The 17204-nt window shown below is 39.2% G+C and overlaps 1 protein-coding gene and 1 long non-coding RNA gene across 2 annotated transcripts in view; one reads left to right on the top strand and one right to left on the bottom strand.

The window, feature by feature from the left end:
• Positions 1-17204, bottom strand: part of LOC144000943 (uncharacterized) — an 89461-nt gene that overhangs the window by 12290 nt on the left and 59967 nt on the right. The window lies entirely within an intron of this gene.
• cdh5 (cadherin 5) overlaps positions 12362-17204 on the top strand; it is a 28093-nt gene continuing 23250 nt past the window's right edge. The window contains exon 1 of the mRNA XM_077494747.1: positions 12362-12755. The gene's annotated coding sequence lies outside the window, so the exon portion shown is untranslated. The remainder of the gene's footprint in view (positions 12756-17204) is intronic.

Raw genomic sequence — 17204 nt, 5'->3', positions numbered from 1 at the left:
GCAGCGCGTACAGCTGCCGTTGTTGGCATCCTTGCAGCCTGCAAACCCTTCGAGGAGGCCGCTTGGATCACCTTCAGGCCATTAAAACAAGAGGAGATTGGAGGGGGGCTAGTTTGGCAAGCTGTAAGGAAGGGTTGCATCATCAGTGAGGTTTTTTTTTTTGGGGGGGGGGCACCCCTGCCCCCTACTGATAAACATGAAAAGTGTTTAACCTTGATGCTCCGTGTGGAGCAGCTGCACGGACGAGCCTCAAAGAAAACCTCCAGTGAGCTGACCTTGACTTATTTATTTTTTTTGGGTGAGTGTGTGTGTGTGTGTGTGTGTGTGTTTTGGGGGGGTTTAAACATTTATACATGCATGTATTCATGTATGTGGGCAGGACTGGACGCATTTTAATTCAGGTAATCAGGGACTGGCTGAGGGGATTGCATTGCGTATAGAAGGTTGTGGATTGAGTTCAACATGTTCATTCATTTCAACTATGGCCTCAACAGCAATACAATTAAAAAAAACACACACACACAAACGGGTTGCAGGAAGGTCTCTAATTGCTCACGTCACATGCTCAGCTAACTTCATCATCTGGAAGTGGACTTCCTTTTAAATATACTTTGCGAGTGCCAATCTGCTGCATATTCATGCCATATAGACTTGCGGCTCTTTGCAATGAATAACTCATTCAAACCCAAAAAACGTATAAATACGTTTTTAATACTTTGTCCTTCATTCCCCAAAACATATTTATACGTTTGTTTGTTTTTTATGCTAGAGCATACAGAAGGCTTTGATATAGCTTCTGACACAAAATGTTACGTAAAGCAATGGTAGCTATTACAAAAAGCGGCCAACAGGTGGCAGCAGAGTATAAGAGATCAGCCAAGCCCATGTTGTAACAAGCTCTTTTTGCCAGTGTTTTCAACAGATTTGTGGACAATGATGAAACTAAGCTATATTCCAATGCTAATTGCTACAAAATGGAAACAGATACAAATATACTTTTGTTTCCTGATGAAAGAAGAAACTCTAATCTAAACTAAACTAATCTAATCTAATCTAATCTAATCAGGTTCTATGTTTTTATAACAATAGAACAGAATATTCTGTGGCCCTTGCAAAATCAGTCAAAATTCACTAAAACAGCTGGGAGTGAAGGGGATTGCTTCTGTGAAAATGGCTGGGAGTGAATGAGTTTTAAAAGGAATAAGGTGAGCCTCTTTGATTGGCTGGAAATCGGCTGCGGCCCCTCCCACAACGGCCTAAATTCACACATCTACCTAGCAAAATACCATAAGAAATAAAACTCCACACATGTGCACAGGTAGATGAAATTAGGGCCTGGTGTATACATTCGCCTCCATTGTATCATCTGTTTGTCCATTCACATAGACATCATGTTAATATCTGTCTGTCCATTCATATCCACAAACTGTAAACAACTTTGTTTTTCTGTTCACGTCCACACATGACACAACGATGAGCAGACTTGACGTATGGAGTAGCTTCAACCCGCCGTGCATGCTTACATGAAGCCTTCACGTCAACGAAGGCCATCGCATGAATAAGTTGAAAGAACGGTCGCCGAGTTCCCCCGAAGAGGCCCGGGGAGGAGCAGGCAGCGACGAGAAAACAAAGTGTGCGGCGCATGTTTATTTGGCGCGCTCCGCCTCGGGCTCACTCTCTGTTTGCTGCGTGCCTTCATTTCAATTCAGTCATTTGAGAAGATAAAGCCGCCATTTCGTTCTTTCTTTTCTAAACGGGGAGCTTGTCTTTCCTCACCTTGTTTGCCGAGCCGGGCGACCAATCAGAGGGGAATGCTTTCACGCCGTCGGCATTTTAATACTCCGCTTGCTACATCGTGAGCTGCTTTTTTATTGCCTCATTTTGGCTATGCTGGCCTGTGTCAACATGAAACACCAACATGTATTTTCTTACCACAATCAATTAAAAACCGAATCGCGGTGAAACAGACTATATCATGGCTCACCGTTATATATAACAGATTTTTAAGTGGTTTACATTATACAATAAAGTATGAATTTAGAGTTCTATGGTATGTTTGTATTTGTTGCTGCTTCATATGTAAGCGTTTCTAATTCCCGTATAAAGCATGCTAATCCATGCTAATTTCCGTTAGCCTGTTTCATATGTTAATATTATGCTAGTGGACTTGGTAAGAACGAATGATTTGGTGCAATTGTAAATGTGTTTAAAATTCAATGTTTAATTCTCTTTTGCTTGAAACTTTTGTTTATATGTTGTTAGGATAACTGCATAGTTGCCTAAGTCATATTAAAATAATTTCAGAAAACAAGAAAATTACAACAACAACAAAACAAACAAGAAAAGCCTCAACTGATTATTATAACCTGGATGACTAACAACCTTCAACAGACATAGGAAATAAGAACGAAAATAATACATTGGCAATCAAATTGAAGTTTCAAAGTTACCATTACATCCATGCTAATTTTATTAGCCTATCTATGATGTTTCACATATTATGTTAGCATTAAGCTAGTGGACTTATTTGATACAATGATATGATTGTGACATTTTGATGTTTAAATATAATATGATTAATTATTTTTTGTTTTATGTCAGTTTTTCCAGTAACATCAACCTGGGCGATGGAAAAATAAAAAGTTTGAAGCAAGCAAGCTTTGCATCTTATTTGGAAAACTGCGCGCTCTTTTCGCTTGCTGAAAGTGTTGTTACACGATCGTCTCCCAATTCCTGACAGCGAGAGGGAACAGGCACTAAGAAATACTTGAAAAAGTGTGCCAAAATGGGAAAACGAACCATCTCTGCCCACCCGAGCCAGAATGTTGGAACCAACACAAAATGCATTTTTTTTTTTTTTTTAATCATCTGATTCAAACATGTTGATAGAATCAGTGGATTCCCAAACATAAACAATGCCAATCAGGACAAGCATGCTGCGTGAAGGAGTGGAAAAGCTGCCTCCAATCAGCAAGGCTGCCAAAAACAACCCACTTGTACTCCACAAGCACACACCGACACACAAATATACACACTGGGAGCGTTTGCATTCACCAAATCAAGTCTTAAAACAATAGTTTGTTTTCCCGGGAGAGCCGCTGATTGCCGACTGTGATCTTTGCTCTTGTACAAACATACAAACTGCTAGAAAAAGATGTAAAAACGTGATACATTGGGGGGAGGTTGGTTGGCTGAAGACCCCCAGACATTTTGACCATGCAGGAATTTCCTTTTCAGTCACTACAGCTGCATAAATGGAGGAAAATTGACTAAAATTGGATTTTTTGATGCCACTGGCCTAAAATATGAATCAAATATCCAATTTTAATATAGTAATTGTAACTGACCATGAGCCAAAAATAAAGATTTGTTGACTGGAACAGGATCCAAAGACATTTTTTTTTTTTGACTAGAGTTCCTCAGGGAAGGGGTTGAAGTAAATTCATTTTCTGTCAGTATTCTTCCACTTCCTGTAGGTGGACTATTTTCTTCATAAGTTTGCCCATATATTTAAACTTTATAGTGTCATATACAGATCCAAAACAGGGCCTAACAAGTAACCAGTAGCAAGATACATTTTGAAAAGGACTTAGGGCTTTGCAATTAATTGAAATTTAATCCTAATTTAAATTATTACACTCCACAATTACAAAATCAGCATAATCGTCAAAAAAGATTATTAAGACTAATTTTGGGTTGTTTTGAGTAGTTTAAATTGATACATTTGCACATTTAAAAAAAAAAAAAAAAACAAACAAACCCTAATCAAATACATTTGGTTTCGTCCAAAGGGAACTTTTATAACTTGCGTTTGTGTTAATAATTTTTACATTTAAACATTTTCTTGTTATGTACCAAAATAAATGATCGTCCTAATCATGATTTAAATTGTTACCAAAATAATCGTGATTAATAATTTCTTCATAATTGAGTAGCCCTACTTAAAGTATATCCAAATTAGGGTTGTCAAAATTATTGCATTAATTTTAAGTTAATTTAAAGTTCCTTTAACACCACAAATGTTTTGAACGCGCGATTAATGACCGCCCCTTACTTGGAAAGCCTGTACTGGGGGAATTTCAGGCACAGCGCAGCAGACCCGTCCACCTCAAAATTTAGCAGTAAAAAAAAAAAATAATAATGCATATATTTGTGGAGACTGGGATCAAGGTTTTTTTTTGTTTTGTTTTGTTTTACAATTTTAAGTTACTTCAAGTTAAAGATTAGATAGCTCTCAATATGAACATAAAAAAAAGCACTGAGCTGTCACCAATGTCTTACAAATGCAATTATGCCATCAAGTGGTAGAAAAATTACCTCAACAAAAATCAATATCGCACTCACTTTTTACAGTACAGTACATCTTTATAACTCAATTTCATTAATTATTATGAAATTACTGTACCAATGACAAAAAGATGCAGTCATATTTCTATTAATTTAATTTTTTTTTCCACATTTATGTTAAGAAGGGTATGAAAAATTTCATTGTGCATTTTATTGTTCATTTAGAATAGATATAAAATTTGCGATTAATCGTGAGTTAACTGTTGAAGTCATGCGATTAATTACGATTAAAAAGTTTAATCACCTGACACCCCTAATCCAAATATAAATATTTTATAAGTGTGTGATGTCATGTAAAGCCCTCTCAATTAGTGGCATGACACATTTCTGAATGGAGTTCCTCAGGGAAACGTTTGAGGTCCGTTCATTTTCAGTACAATTGAAAAAAAGCTTTCGGTTTTCTTCACTTCCTGCTGGTTGAAAGGGTCCCAATACTTTTACCCGTGCAGCATACACAGACATTCATTTTCGAAAGCCTTCCATTAGCCTCATTAGTCGCATGAAAGCAACCAATCCCACTGTAAATGTCACGAAAGAGACATGAGTGGAGATGACAGACTAATAAATGATAAACAAGTGTTCGGCTGACCTAGTGTGTGTGTGTGTGCGTGTGTGTGCCTTCGACATGTCTGCCGCTTGCTGACGAGAACGAGGAGCGACACCAGTGTTTAAAGCGCAAATATTTTCAAAGCCCGCGTCGCTCGTCAAGGATGTTGTCAGGGAGGAGAGGCGCTTGCATTATTTAGCGGCCGTCGCAGACAAACACATTTGGTTCAACCCTTTTTGGACTCCATTACATACTGTTCATTTTCCATGCACACACAGTCAATCTTGACCTGGGCCAGGAATATCCTCAAAAAAACTGTCCGTATCAAATTATGAAGCCCTCTGACCTTCTGTTTTGTACGATCATTCATTTTCAAGGAAATATAGCACTATAGTATTGTACTAGAAACTGTGATAACATATTTAAAGTAGAATATAAAGAACTAAATATGAAAAATTATTTCACGACTTGTGGGTAGTAGAAAATAAACATACCCAGGAGACGGTCACAACAGCTCAGTAAACTTGTCATGTTTCAAAAAAATAAAATGAAATGGGTCACTTCAGGACGAGTCAAGAAAGAAGAAAGATAAATCAAATTTCAGTTTGAAAAAGACATTTATGTTATTTTTATGGCTGTCAAACGCCAAAACAAGTCAAATTTGACCCGAACTTAACCGACCCCGAAAATGCACACGATCACCTTCAGATTCCGCTTGGTGAGGCAAACGGGTGATGAAAGACAAGTGCAACGCCAGGTCGATAGGTGGGAAATGAGACAGACATTTGGAGGACGTAAGCGGCTGATTTTTTTTTTAAACATTGTGTGGGCGTTAAAAGCACTCTTTGTCTTAAACCCCCCCCCCCCCCCCCCCCCACCTCCTCCTCTTCACTTCTTCAGTCTCACAGAAGAAACTTCTAACAGCATTTGTAACGTCGCGTTTATTCGCCTCCATTTACATATGCATCAATACAAAAGGAAATGCGGCTTTTAAAAGAGATGAAATGATTTAGAATCAAATGGGATATGAATGAAATTATTTTCTACCAGGTCTGCTAAAGGTAACATCATCAATAAAAGATAAAGTCGTATTTTTATTCTTGCTAAAGGTTGTATATTAAAAAAAAAAAGCCATATTTTTTAAAGAAAAACAAAACAATTCTAAATTATTTTTAGTCTTGTACTACCACTTGCTGTTAACTGAAAATGACATCATAGAGCCTATAGGGCTCAGTTTGTGAACGTCACATGACCAAACCTAGATAACAGGTGAGCCGTGATGGAGTCTGTTTTTTTCAAGATAAAGTTTTATCAAAAAATATTTCATGTTTTTTCGACAAAAGGGTGAAAGGATTTGAGGTGAAAGGTTTAAACTTAGGAGGAAAAAAAAGTGCCAATATTACAAGAATAATTCTCTTTTGTGAACATCTTCAAAAAAAAACCTCCTCCTCCTCCTTCGCATTGCTCACCGTCACCCAGCAGCAACTTCAAACGGCATCAGTAACGCTGCGTTTATTGGCCTCCGTTTAGAGATAAACACGCTTTTCAAATGTGGAGCAACACAGCTGAGCGCAGACTTGCAAATATACCAGGAAGTGTAGCTTTTTTAAAACAGATAAAACCGAATTACAAACTACTAGCCAACAACTGAGGAGTGAATTCTCAAAATTATTTCCAACATTTTTTGCTACTTCTGAGGGCGATCGCATCAACACAAGAAAACCCGCAAAAAAACGATTTATTTGCTAAATTTTGAAACAGATTAAAACAGGATGTTGCCTATATGCACATGAAAATCTCCAAATGACTTTTTTTTTATGCCAAATATGCACACGCTTTCATTCACACTTCCCAGTACTCTCCCCCATAGACTTCCAAGCACCCTCCCCCCACCTTGTAACCCTAACCCCATTTATCCCTCCTACTCAACAACTCCATCATCCCTCCGGCAGTATTTCACATTAATGTGGTTGTCAGTTTTTGGAGTTGCGAGTACGCACGCACACGCACATATGCACGCGTTATGTAGCACTCAGTCATGCGGGCCGACACATCCTAATAGTTGTTACTTTGTGCCATACTTAAGTCAGACAAGTACAGTAGACAAGCATGTATGCACACACGCGCACGAGTCTAAAGGCAAACAATGCGGACAGCGAGCCTGCTATTTTTAAAGGGCACACTTCACAAGATATCATCTCCTCATCATTGGTCCTCAGGGATTTTTGGCTATTTACACAATATGCACACAGACGCACACACACACCCCACACACAGAGTCACTATCATGATACCAATAGAATTAAATGCAACTTCCCAATGCGTTTTTCCGACATGATACAGATGTTTTTTTTTGTTTTTTTTAATTAATAAAACAAAAGAAAAGTCTATTATTTTATTTTTGTGTGAAAAAGTCTCCGATATAGTCAAATAAAGTTTTGTTTTGTTTTGTTTTTTTCCAGAAAAGTAAAAACAAAATAATGGAAATAAGTTGATTTTTCTGGGGTTTTTTTCAAGAAAAAAAAAAATCACAATATTAAGAAATAAAGTCATTATATATTTTTTGGAGATAAGAGGACACGATTTTTACATTATAAAAAAAATAGTTTAGATTTAAAGTTTTTTATTTATATTGGAAAAAAACATGAGAAAGTAGTAGTTTTTTTTAGTTTTTAAAAAAAAAAGCAATGTTAAAGAGATGCTTGACTCATTGAGCCATTTTCAGCAGTAAAAAGTTAATATTTTGTCTGTAAATAATGTAGTAACTATTATTCTTCATGTACAATTAATAGCTTTAAAAAGTATATATTTTTTTTTTACTTGCTGTCGACTGATGATGACATCACCTGTGCTGAGGAAGTAGATAACGACCAATCATGGCTTAGTTTACTGACCAATCCCAGAAAACAGGTGAGCCATGATTGCCCGTTACGTACTTCCTCAGCAAGGTGATGTCATCATCAGTTGACAGCAAGTAAACAAATTACTTTTTAAAGGTATTAATTGTACATGAAAAATAATGAAGGTACCAAATTCATTCTGGACAAAATATGAACTTTTCACTGCTGAAAATTGTTCAATGAGAAAAGTATCCCTTTAAAGTATATTCTGTAAATAAACTGTCCTATATTTTGAGGAATAAAAAGAAAAATATTCGGATAATAAAGTCACTTTTTTATGTGAGGAAGCAAATATTAGATTAAAAGGGGAATACAGTAATTAAAAAGAACATTTTAGATGAAAAGTTGAATCTTCTCAGAAAAAAAACAAAACAATAATTATCGGAATGAAACAGTATATTTTAGGCATAAAAAGTTGTTTTACAATATTATAGTCCAAATTTTCAATGAAAAGTAGTCGTACGTTTCAAGGGGAAAAAAAAGTCATAGTATTAGGAGAATAAAGATATTTTTTTCCACACGCACGCACAGAGCCTTGACCACTGCTTCAACATTGATATTCTCAAACATAATAGACATGTTGTAACGCTAAAACGTGTTAGCCATGTGGACGCTAAAGGGCAACTTATATGTCACCCTCCCCCTCATCTTATTCTTTTCCTTCTTCGGTATTCCCTGTTTCACGTCTGCCGGCCGGCCAGCCAGCCAGCCAGCACGTGATGATGCAAGCGACGGCCAAGCGGCGGCAAGAATCAGCTCGGAATCATCTCAGCCCGCAGTTGTGAGCTTAATCCTGCTTACCAGATCACACTGGGAGCAACATGAATATTCAATATACCGCGGCTGGAAGGTTTTTGGTTGGCTGTGGCAGTAATTCCTGACACAACACTGCAGTCTGTTGCTTTATATTGTGCAAAGTGGAAGTTGGCATGAAAAACTGCCCATGTGTACAGACCAATCATTGCCTAAGGAGGGGACGTGTCCCAAGCAGTGGTTTAAAATCAAACTGGTCTCACTCATGTCTTTTGGTGTCCCCCAGGGATCCATTCTGGGTCCAATGATTTTTTTACCAACAGAAAATTCAATATTTCCTTTTCATTTGCAACTCCATCCAGTTGTTCTATAAATAAACTTCACTCACTAGAGGAAATGTAGCGACCAATCACAGTGGGCTATAGTCCAGCGCGAAGAGGAGAAGAAGTGTACAAACCAATTGTGTTGGGCCATAGCCCACCACTTTTAAGTTTGGATTTCACAGCTGTTGGGCTAATCAGGGAATACGGATGTTTCGCAGAGTAGAAACCACTCAGGGACTGTTGGTCCTGTTCTTCCGTGCTTGAGGTACAACATTGTGTTTTGATTAGAAGGAGTGAAGCGCTGTCAGGTTTGGCAATGAAAGCAGTTCCTTCAGGCTGGGTGGCAAAAAATAATAATAATAATAATAATAAGTGTCGCATTCGACATTCTCCTCGTTTGCCTCGTTCCTGTCGCGTCTGGCTGCCGGTCCTTGATGTCGGCCTCCCGGTGGTCCTCCTGCCGTCCCGCCGCCATCCGGGAGAACATCAACCGCTTTCTTACATGTCAGCCAGCCAGGACACCGTTTGGAGTTTTTTCTTTTCTTTTTTTTTTTTGAGGAAAGTAGGCCAAGTGCGCAACGAGCTGTAGAGCGAACGCAGCGGAGGCAAAGCAGCGGGTAAACAAGAGATTTTCCATCATGTTTGCCATGTCGCGTTTGATCGACGCGAGGACGGACGTCATTCTTCGCAGAGACAGCTGACACACGCGGCGCTCGGCTCGTCACCGCCTTGGTTTTCCTCCAGGAATTGTTCAAAAACGTCTCTATTATTTAAACCTATCTGCTATTAATGTCCAATTCAAGAGGTTTTGATGCTCAAAAGTGACATACGTCTATCAGATAGTCACTTTTCCCCAGCTTGTCTGTCTGAAATGACACTTTAAGGCACACAAATACTTGGCGGGATTTAAGAAATTCCCAAAGACTGATGGAAAGTAAACAAAGAGATGACAAAAAGTGAACCATGCCGTGGAGATCTGAATTTGAGTAATCGGAAATGAAAAGATTAACTGTTAACTGATAGCATACTTAAGATATCCATACTGAGTTGAAGAAAAAAAATGGCTACAGCCCACCACTTTTAAGCTTGCCAGATTCATTGAAGAAATTGTGGGCGCTGAAAGTTGACCCGCCAGGCTTGCCGTTCTGTCTCCCTCTGTTGTTTTATTTTTTTCTCGGATGGGTTGTGACTGGGGGAATTGCAATTAGGGATCAATAAGTAATCTGAATCTGAATCAGAGGGGAAGTGTTCCAACCAATAACGCTGGGTCATAGGCCACAGGTTGCGTAACAAATTAACTTTTATGAAAAATGTCTCTTGATTTTTAATGCCACCAATCGTATATTGGAACCATACTATAAAGATCAGAATTTGAACCACTAATCATTAACTGACAACACATTTTGGATGTCTACATATCCACTGGAAGAAGAAATAAACATAGCCTACCCTTAAGAATGCCAGAGTAGAGGAAGTATACCGACCAACCACTTCGCTCTTCTATCATCCCTCTATGTGACATGCATGTACCGACTGCTGACAATGAGGCACTCTAAATCAGCCATGCCACCACAAAGCCTGCACTTTGGCTGTCAAGTCAAATTAAAAAAATATATATAAACAAATCCCCAGTCTTCTCTATTCCGCCTTTCCCAGGTGACGGAGGCACTTATGGCGAACAACGAGGCACTCTGACCAAAGGGAAGCTTTGGGGTAAAGTCACAGCTCACTAACTGTGTCACTATAACCACGTGATGTGAATGAAGGTACTCTAACATGTAGCCTACAATGTATTCAGAAACGAACTTCTGAATTCACTTTACCGGGACATTAAAACGTGAGGAACTTGCAGATATGTGACCCACCTCTGTGATTGGACATTCAGAATTAACACGTTTCAGACCGCCGGCATGTGCGACCTCCGGGGAAAAGGGCTGATGAAAAGTCTGTTGTTTTTGTACGATCCAACCACTCCTCTCACTTTGCTCCAAGCGGAACAACTATCTCGCTCGGTACGTGTGCGTGTGCGAGTGTGAAAGTTGATGCCTCGGGGGTTCGCTCCGGAGTTAATTGCCTGCTCGTTGCACCTCCCACAGCGTCAGTGATTTTCACCGAGCTTCTCAAAACCTCATCATGGTGACTTTGTGGGATGACAAGCAGATTACTTAATCAGTCTCTTAATCCCGCCCACCCGCAGGCTCTGATTGGGCGAGGGTCGCTAATTCCGTCAAACTCCCAGAACCAATGCATCGTGACACTTATTTTTTTTTGGTAAAGTCAATTAAAAGACAGAAGCAGCAAGAAGGGTTTGCAGCAGGACTTTGAAGTGTCACGAGAAACTCAAAAGAAGATGCTAAGCTAATGTAGCATATATGAGTGAAGAGACTTTGAGAGTATTCAAAAGCAAAAAGTGATAGACCTAGCATGTTGCTACCCCAGTTATCTTAGCATAATATTAGCAATTTGAGCTAACAAGAGCAGTTAATATAAGGCAGTATGGCTTAATCATCCATAATAATGTCAGCATTAGAATAATTGAAAATACAGGTTTTAGCACAGTGCTAGCATAGCATGACATTAGCATTTTGAGCTAACACGTTGGTTATTTTATGTAATCCTGTTAGCATGCTATTTACTATTACAGACAAATGTGTGCATTTTGTTTGGTAAGTACCATATTTGAAATTAAAACAACCAAAGGTCAGATTGCCATTCAGCGCTGCACTGTGATTGGCCACTCAGTATTTTGTATCCAACGATCAAAGCCAACTAACTAAAGATGGGTCAAATGTCACTCACTCACTCTTTGAAAACCACTTTCGATAAGAAAACGTGTTTTGTATTATGAGAAGATTTAAGGAAAACAACATCGAGGCATGCATTTATCCACTCTGGGAATTTCAAAGTCAATATTTGTTTTCCCCTTTTTCCTTTTTTTTTTTTTTTTATTTTTTTTAACCGACGACACACAAGGCGGCAATTTGAGCAAAAAAAAAAAAAAATTAGTCTGAGGGGGAAAAGGCGGAGTGAGACAGCATAATATTTTACTTGAAAAATGTGTTCACACACGCACACCCCTGCAAACACTTTCACACAAACACTGACTTCTGAGTGTGCGCGTGTGTGAGTGATATTATTATAACTGTGTGTGCGGTAGGGCGTCGCTCTCATCTCATTTACCGGCTTAGACAAGATCTCTGTCTCACACACACACACACGCGCGCACACGTCCGCCTCATGTGGTGAAATCTCTGTGGATTATCCCCAATAACCTGTTTAACTTAATCCTTATCGCAAACACATGAATAATAAATCCACTCCTCCTCTCCCCTCCCTTCTTCCACTATCTCACCTTGCGCTCCATCACCCTCCCTCCTTTCTTTCTTGCATCCCTCCCTCCCTCTGTCTCTCTCTCTCTCCCTCACACACTCGCTCCATCATTTCTACCAAGCGCACCCCCTCCCCAAAAAAAAGCGCACTGTTACTGTGTCTGCTGCTTGGTGATGGTGGTCTTTCCTTCCAGGACAGGAAAAGGAACAGTAGCACAGGACTGGACACAATAACAGGAAGAGGAAGTGGGCAGTGACCTTTCTTTCTTTTCTTTTTCTTAAAAAACCCCCCCCAAAAAAACACGTAGGGTAGAGAACAATCTAAGGAGAGGAGGAGAAGGAGGAAGAGTAAGAGGAGAACCTGTTGGTGCTCCCAAAATATTCCCCAGTTGCGCTCTGGAAGTGCGTTTGGCTTCTTGTCATCACTTCACTTGGAGGATTCGGAGTCTTGGAAAGAAGGTTGGGGAGAAATAAATTCTACTGACATTTGCGGAGAGGAACCATACGGGATCGGGAAGGATTCACAAAGGATTCTCAGACTCTCCAGCACAGAGAGGTGAGTCAAGTCAAGTCATCTTTATTTATATAGTGTTTTCAAACAGACTTAGCAGCCACAAAGTGCTTTAGAGAAACACATTAAACAAACATAACAGCAATACAACCACATTTTTCATTCCTACATATGCTTGGATGTTTGAATCAGCTATAGATGAAAGGGGACACTTCATTAGGTACTCTGTTGGCACCCAATGCCAAAATTCTGCCCTTGATGTTGTATAGTTAAAAAAAAAAAAAAAAAAAAAGTACAACTGCAAGACAGAGATTTTGTGATAATTACACTCACAGGACACTTTATTAGCTACAGCCGTAAAAGAAATGAATTTCCTGGTTTCTCATAAAGAGCCAAAAATCTCAATTTTTGTGACACATCTCACAATATTTTTGCTTGTCATGTACTATCACTCCAGTATTATTAATAATAATATTACATGACAATCTTCTGATTGCACTGTGTGAATCCCATGAAAAGCCAAAAAAGTTGCCATATTGTGATATCTTCACAATGTTTGGCCATGATTCAGCAATTATGTGACAGCTGCATTCACAGGACACTTCATTAGGTACACCTGAGCCAGCTACTGACTAACAAAAGGATTTCATTTCTGTGATACCATAAAAATAACACAAATCTGAACTTTTGCTACCCAGTGTCGATATGATTTCCTCGCGATATAATGAGAATAGCACAATTACAGCGATTATGTGATGATCAAGACATTGTAAGGAAATCACCTTCAATATCAATGTACAAATGAGACAAAATTTTTAAATACCAATAATATCCAATAGGGGCAACTATACGGTTACATTAACATTAACAGCAATACAATCATAATAAACTATCTTTTTTTTTTTTCCATTCCTACATACGCTTTAATATTTGAAGCAGTTATAGATGAATGAGGAGAGAATCAGTCTCCTTTCAGCAGTTGATCAAAGACGTGATCACAACCTGCATGACGTCACACACGTCTGCTACAAGCTAAGTTTGCTACAAGCTAGGTCGTAAACGAGCAGCTGCCGTGTCACATGCTCATATACAACAACACAAAAAGCGTTTGATACGATATTGTCATGCCATTTACCAACAATAATATCACAATTATGAGATAATATGATTTGTTACCTGCACATGTCAGGCATCACAAAAATTCAGCTTTTTAGCTCATAAGAGCCAAAAATGTCCACGCTATTTCGACAACATTGGTGACAATGTGTGGCTCTTTTTGGTTTACACACTTTGTCCACCAGGGGGCAATATACTTTATAGAGACATAGTGAATATAGATTGTATTGCAGATTGTATATGGCAACGGTGTATGCCAGTGAATATAGTTACTTTGCATGTATTGATGCCATTTGTGTTGAAATATCAGATGTTTAAATGTTCTTAAACCACATTGCCACAATGTCAATGCTAGTTTCATTTGCTGGTTTATAGTGTTTCCCATTATGTATTTGCATTAAGCTAGCAGACGTAAATGCAAAATTATGTGGTTTGGTTAAATACATACATGATTCCCTTTGTGGAGCGTAAACTACAACTAGGAGTAGCAAGAAACAGCTTGAAGCCCCTTTTTTGAAAGATTGTTCACTACCAGCTATTTGCAGCAACCATCGGGCGCTCGTAACTTCGGCATAACTTTACATTTTTGCCCACAACTCAAAACAAGAAAATAAACCTTGGGTGTTTCATATTTCGAAAATATTATCTTGTAAGTTGGGTTACTCATAAGTGGAGGTACCATTGTAGTTCCATGGACCCCAAGATACCACAAGAGGGCGCCACATCAAACTGTTCCTGTTAGACATGGCTTTAGCCGGAACAAATAGATGAATGAGTGTTTTAGGGACGAAAGATATGGTTCAAAAATATTGAACTGGCTAATTTTTGAATGCCAAACCTCAAATATGCGTGGTTCAAGTCAAGTCAAGTCAAGTCAAGTCAAGTCAAGTCATGTCATCTTTATGTATAACTGTCAGCAAATCACTAGAAAGGAAATTTTAAAAGCATCTTCCAATTGCATTATTTGCACAATTTATCCCCCCCCCCCTGTGCCCGGCATCTATGGATTTGCGTCCTGGAGGGAGAAGGAGGTGATTTGATTTGTTGTTCCGCTGCGTCGGAAGCCATCCATACAACTAAAGCCACTGGTCTAATTCCTGGAGAGGCAAAGCGGGGGAGAAAAAAAAAATCTGGGAAAATCCTTTGGGTGCCATCTGGGAGACTTGGTTGTCCCGCCGATACACGCACGCACACGCGCACATGCACACCCATGGACAGACACGCGGGCATGATTAGAGGCATTCATTCATTCATTCAGATGGATGTCAGAGTGCTCGACAAGCTGTCCAGCTGTGACGACGGCGGCTCGGCCCAAGTCGCTCGCTGATTGCTTCAGGAAAACTCAGTTTTGATTTGGACTGACATTTTGTATACATAATAATTATATATATATATATATTTTTATTTTTTTATTTTTATTTTTTTTTTAAAGTCACATTGTTCCATATGGAGGGTTATTGTATCCCGGGAGACCTGGCAAACATGACACGTATAATAAGTGTGGAATTTGACAGGGATCAAGGAGCATTTACTCTAAATTGCTCCAAACTTCTACAAGTTGTCAATAATGATGTCCATTCAATGGCCGAATGTCGCTCTAAAGATGGATTGCTATTATTTTCGCCACCATTCAGCACACCAAAAATTGTCAGTTCCATTCATGCGCCATAATTGGCCTCCATTAAAACCTGACCGAGACCGTCAATTATGCCCGGACCCTGATGACGGGCAGCTATTAGTGTCAGACCAAATGACGCCGACATTGCCGCGGAGGCGCGGACAACCTCCATGCACTCGTCTGACATGACAGAACGCAATCTATGCGTGTGTGTGTGTGTGTGTGGTTGCACATGCTGGTGGGACTTGCAAGCAGACAGATTGTTAGAAGCTGCTATGTGATTAAACCTGTTTTAATCACAGCACACGCACACACACACACACACACATACAGTTGAGAAGGTTAAAAGTGGAGCTGTGTCAAAAAGCAGCTTTTACAACCAAAAAACAACAACAATGACAAGAAAAACATCCCATTTGATTGATTTGCTTTTGGAGTAGTGGCAGCCAAAACTGTCAAAACTCAATTTAGGCTATAAAAAGTGCACAAAACATTCAGGATCAAACTGAGTTAGTTGCATTTGGATTGAGATTACTTTATTGATCCCTAAAGGATCAATTCCAGTAACAACCTGTTCAAGAAAATTGAAAACAACAATGACCAACAGGGGGAGCCTGTTGGGTCATCTTGCAGCGCCCAGAGTTTCTTAGCTATGACAAAAAAAAAAAAAAAAAAGCATAAGGAAGGGGGAGGGGAAAAACAAGGCTCAAGATCTGCCTCTTTAAAAGGGGGGCACAGCGTGAACCTGGAAAAAAAAACTCAGCACATTGCTAGCATATGAGTAGATGAACAACGATAGATAGATAAATAAGGACAGAAATAAGTGAAACGGAATATGATCTCTCAAGGCCACGACAGTTGAGTAAATAACCATTCATCGTTAATATAAACAGCCTCTACTGCGATGAAGAGGATGCGAGACGACAAAGTTTTGTCTGGTTTGTTTGCTGGTGTTAGAAAAAGTAGGTCAGCGCCGTCTGCCACTCACTGGCAGCGAGGACTGAAAACGGGCTGTCGTCGATGTCTGCTCGCACGCGCGCGTGCTTACGCACCCGCCGCGGCGGCAGCCTGCGGACAACGCTCAGATGTAATTACAGATATTCCTGGAACTTGTTTATTCTTTCTGCACCTCTATGGTAAAGAAAAGTTGAGGAGGATTTATTTTTGTTTGAAATTAATGAGACCGTAATCACCACACAACACAGAAAGTGTGAAACGCAGCTGGCGCAACAGCACAGGTGCAAAATATCACAGCACGTTACCATAGATACGTACTTTATATTCTACTAATGATGTTCATATTATTATCACTGCAGCGTGTTTAAATTGCACTATTAATACTGTAACTACACAGTATGTGGATATTAACTCATTTGCTCCCAAAGACGTATTTATTCGTTTTTTTTGTTTTTGTTTTGTTTTTTAATGTTTTTTTTTATGCTAGAGCATACAGAAGGCTTTGATGCAGCCTCTGAACTGAATAAAACGCTTGAAGCAGTGGTCGTTATTACAAAAACAGACAGCAGGTGGCAGCAGAGTATAAGAGATCAAACAGAGCCAATGTTACAAAAAACACTTTTCCCCACTGTTTTAAACAGATTTGTGATGAAACCTAGCTATTATTCTAATGCCAATTGTTGCAAAACGGAAATAGATAGAAATATTCTTATTTTCCCTGATGAAAGAAGAGATGCAAATTTTTCTTTTGGTAGATTCCATGTTTTATAGCAATAGAACACAATACTCTGTGGGCCTCGCAA

Source organism: Festucalex cinctus, chromosome 14, assembly GCF_051991245.1.
Source record: "Festucalex cinctus isolate MCC-2025b chromosome 14, RoL_Fcin_1.0, whole genome shotgun sequence".
In the NCBI taxonomy this organism is placed as follows: Eukaryota; Metazoa; Chordata; class Actinopteri; order Syngnathiformes; family Syngnathidae; genus Festucalex; species Festucalex cinctus.
The sequence above is the reverse complement of the archived record's forward strand: the minus strand, read 5'-3'. Positions and strand labels throughout refer to the sequence as shown.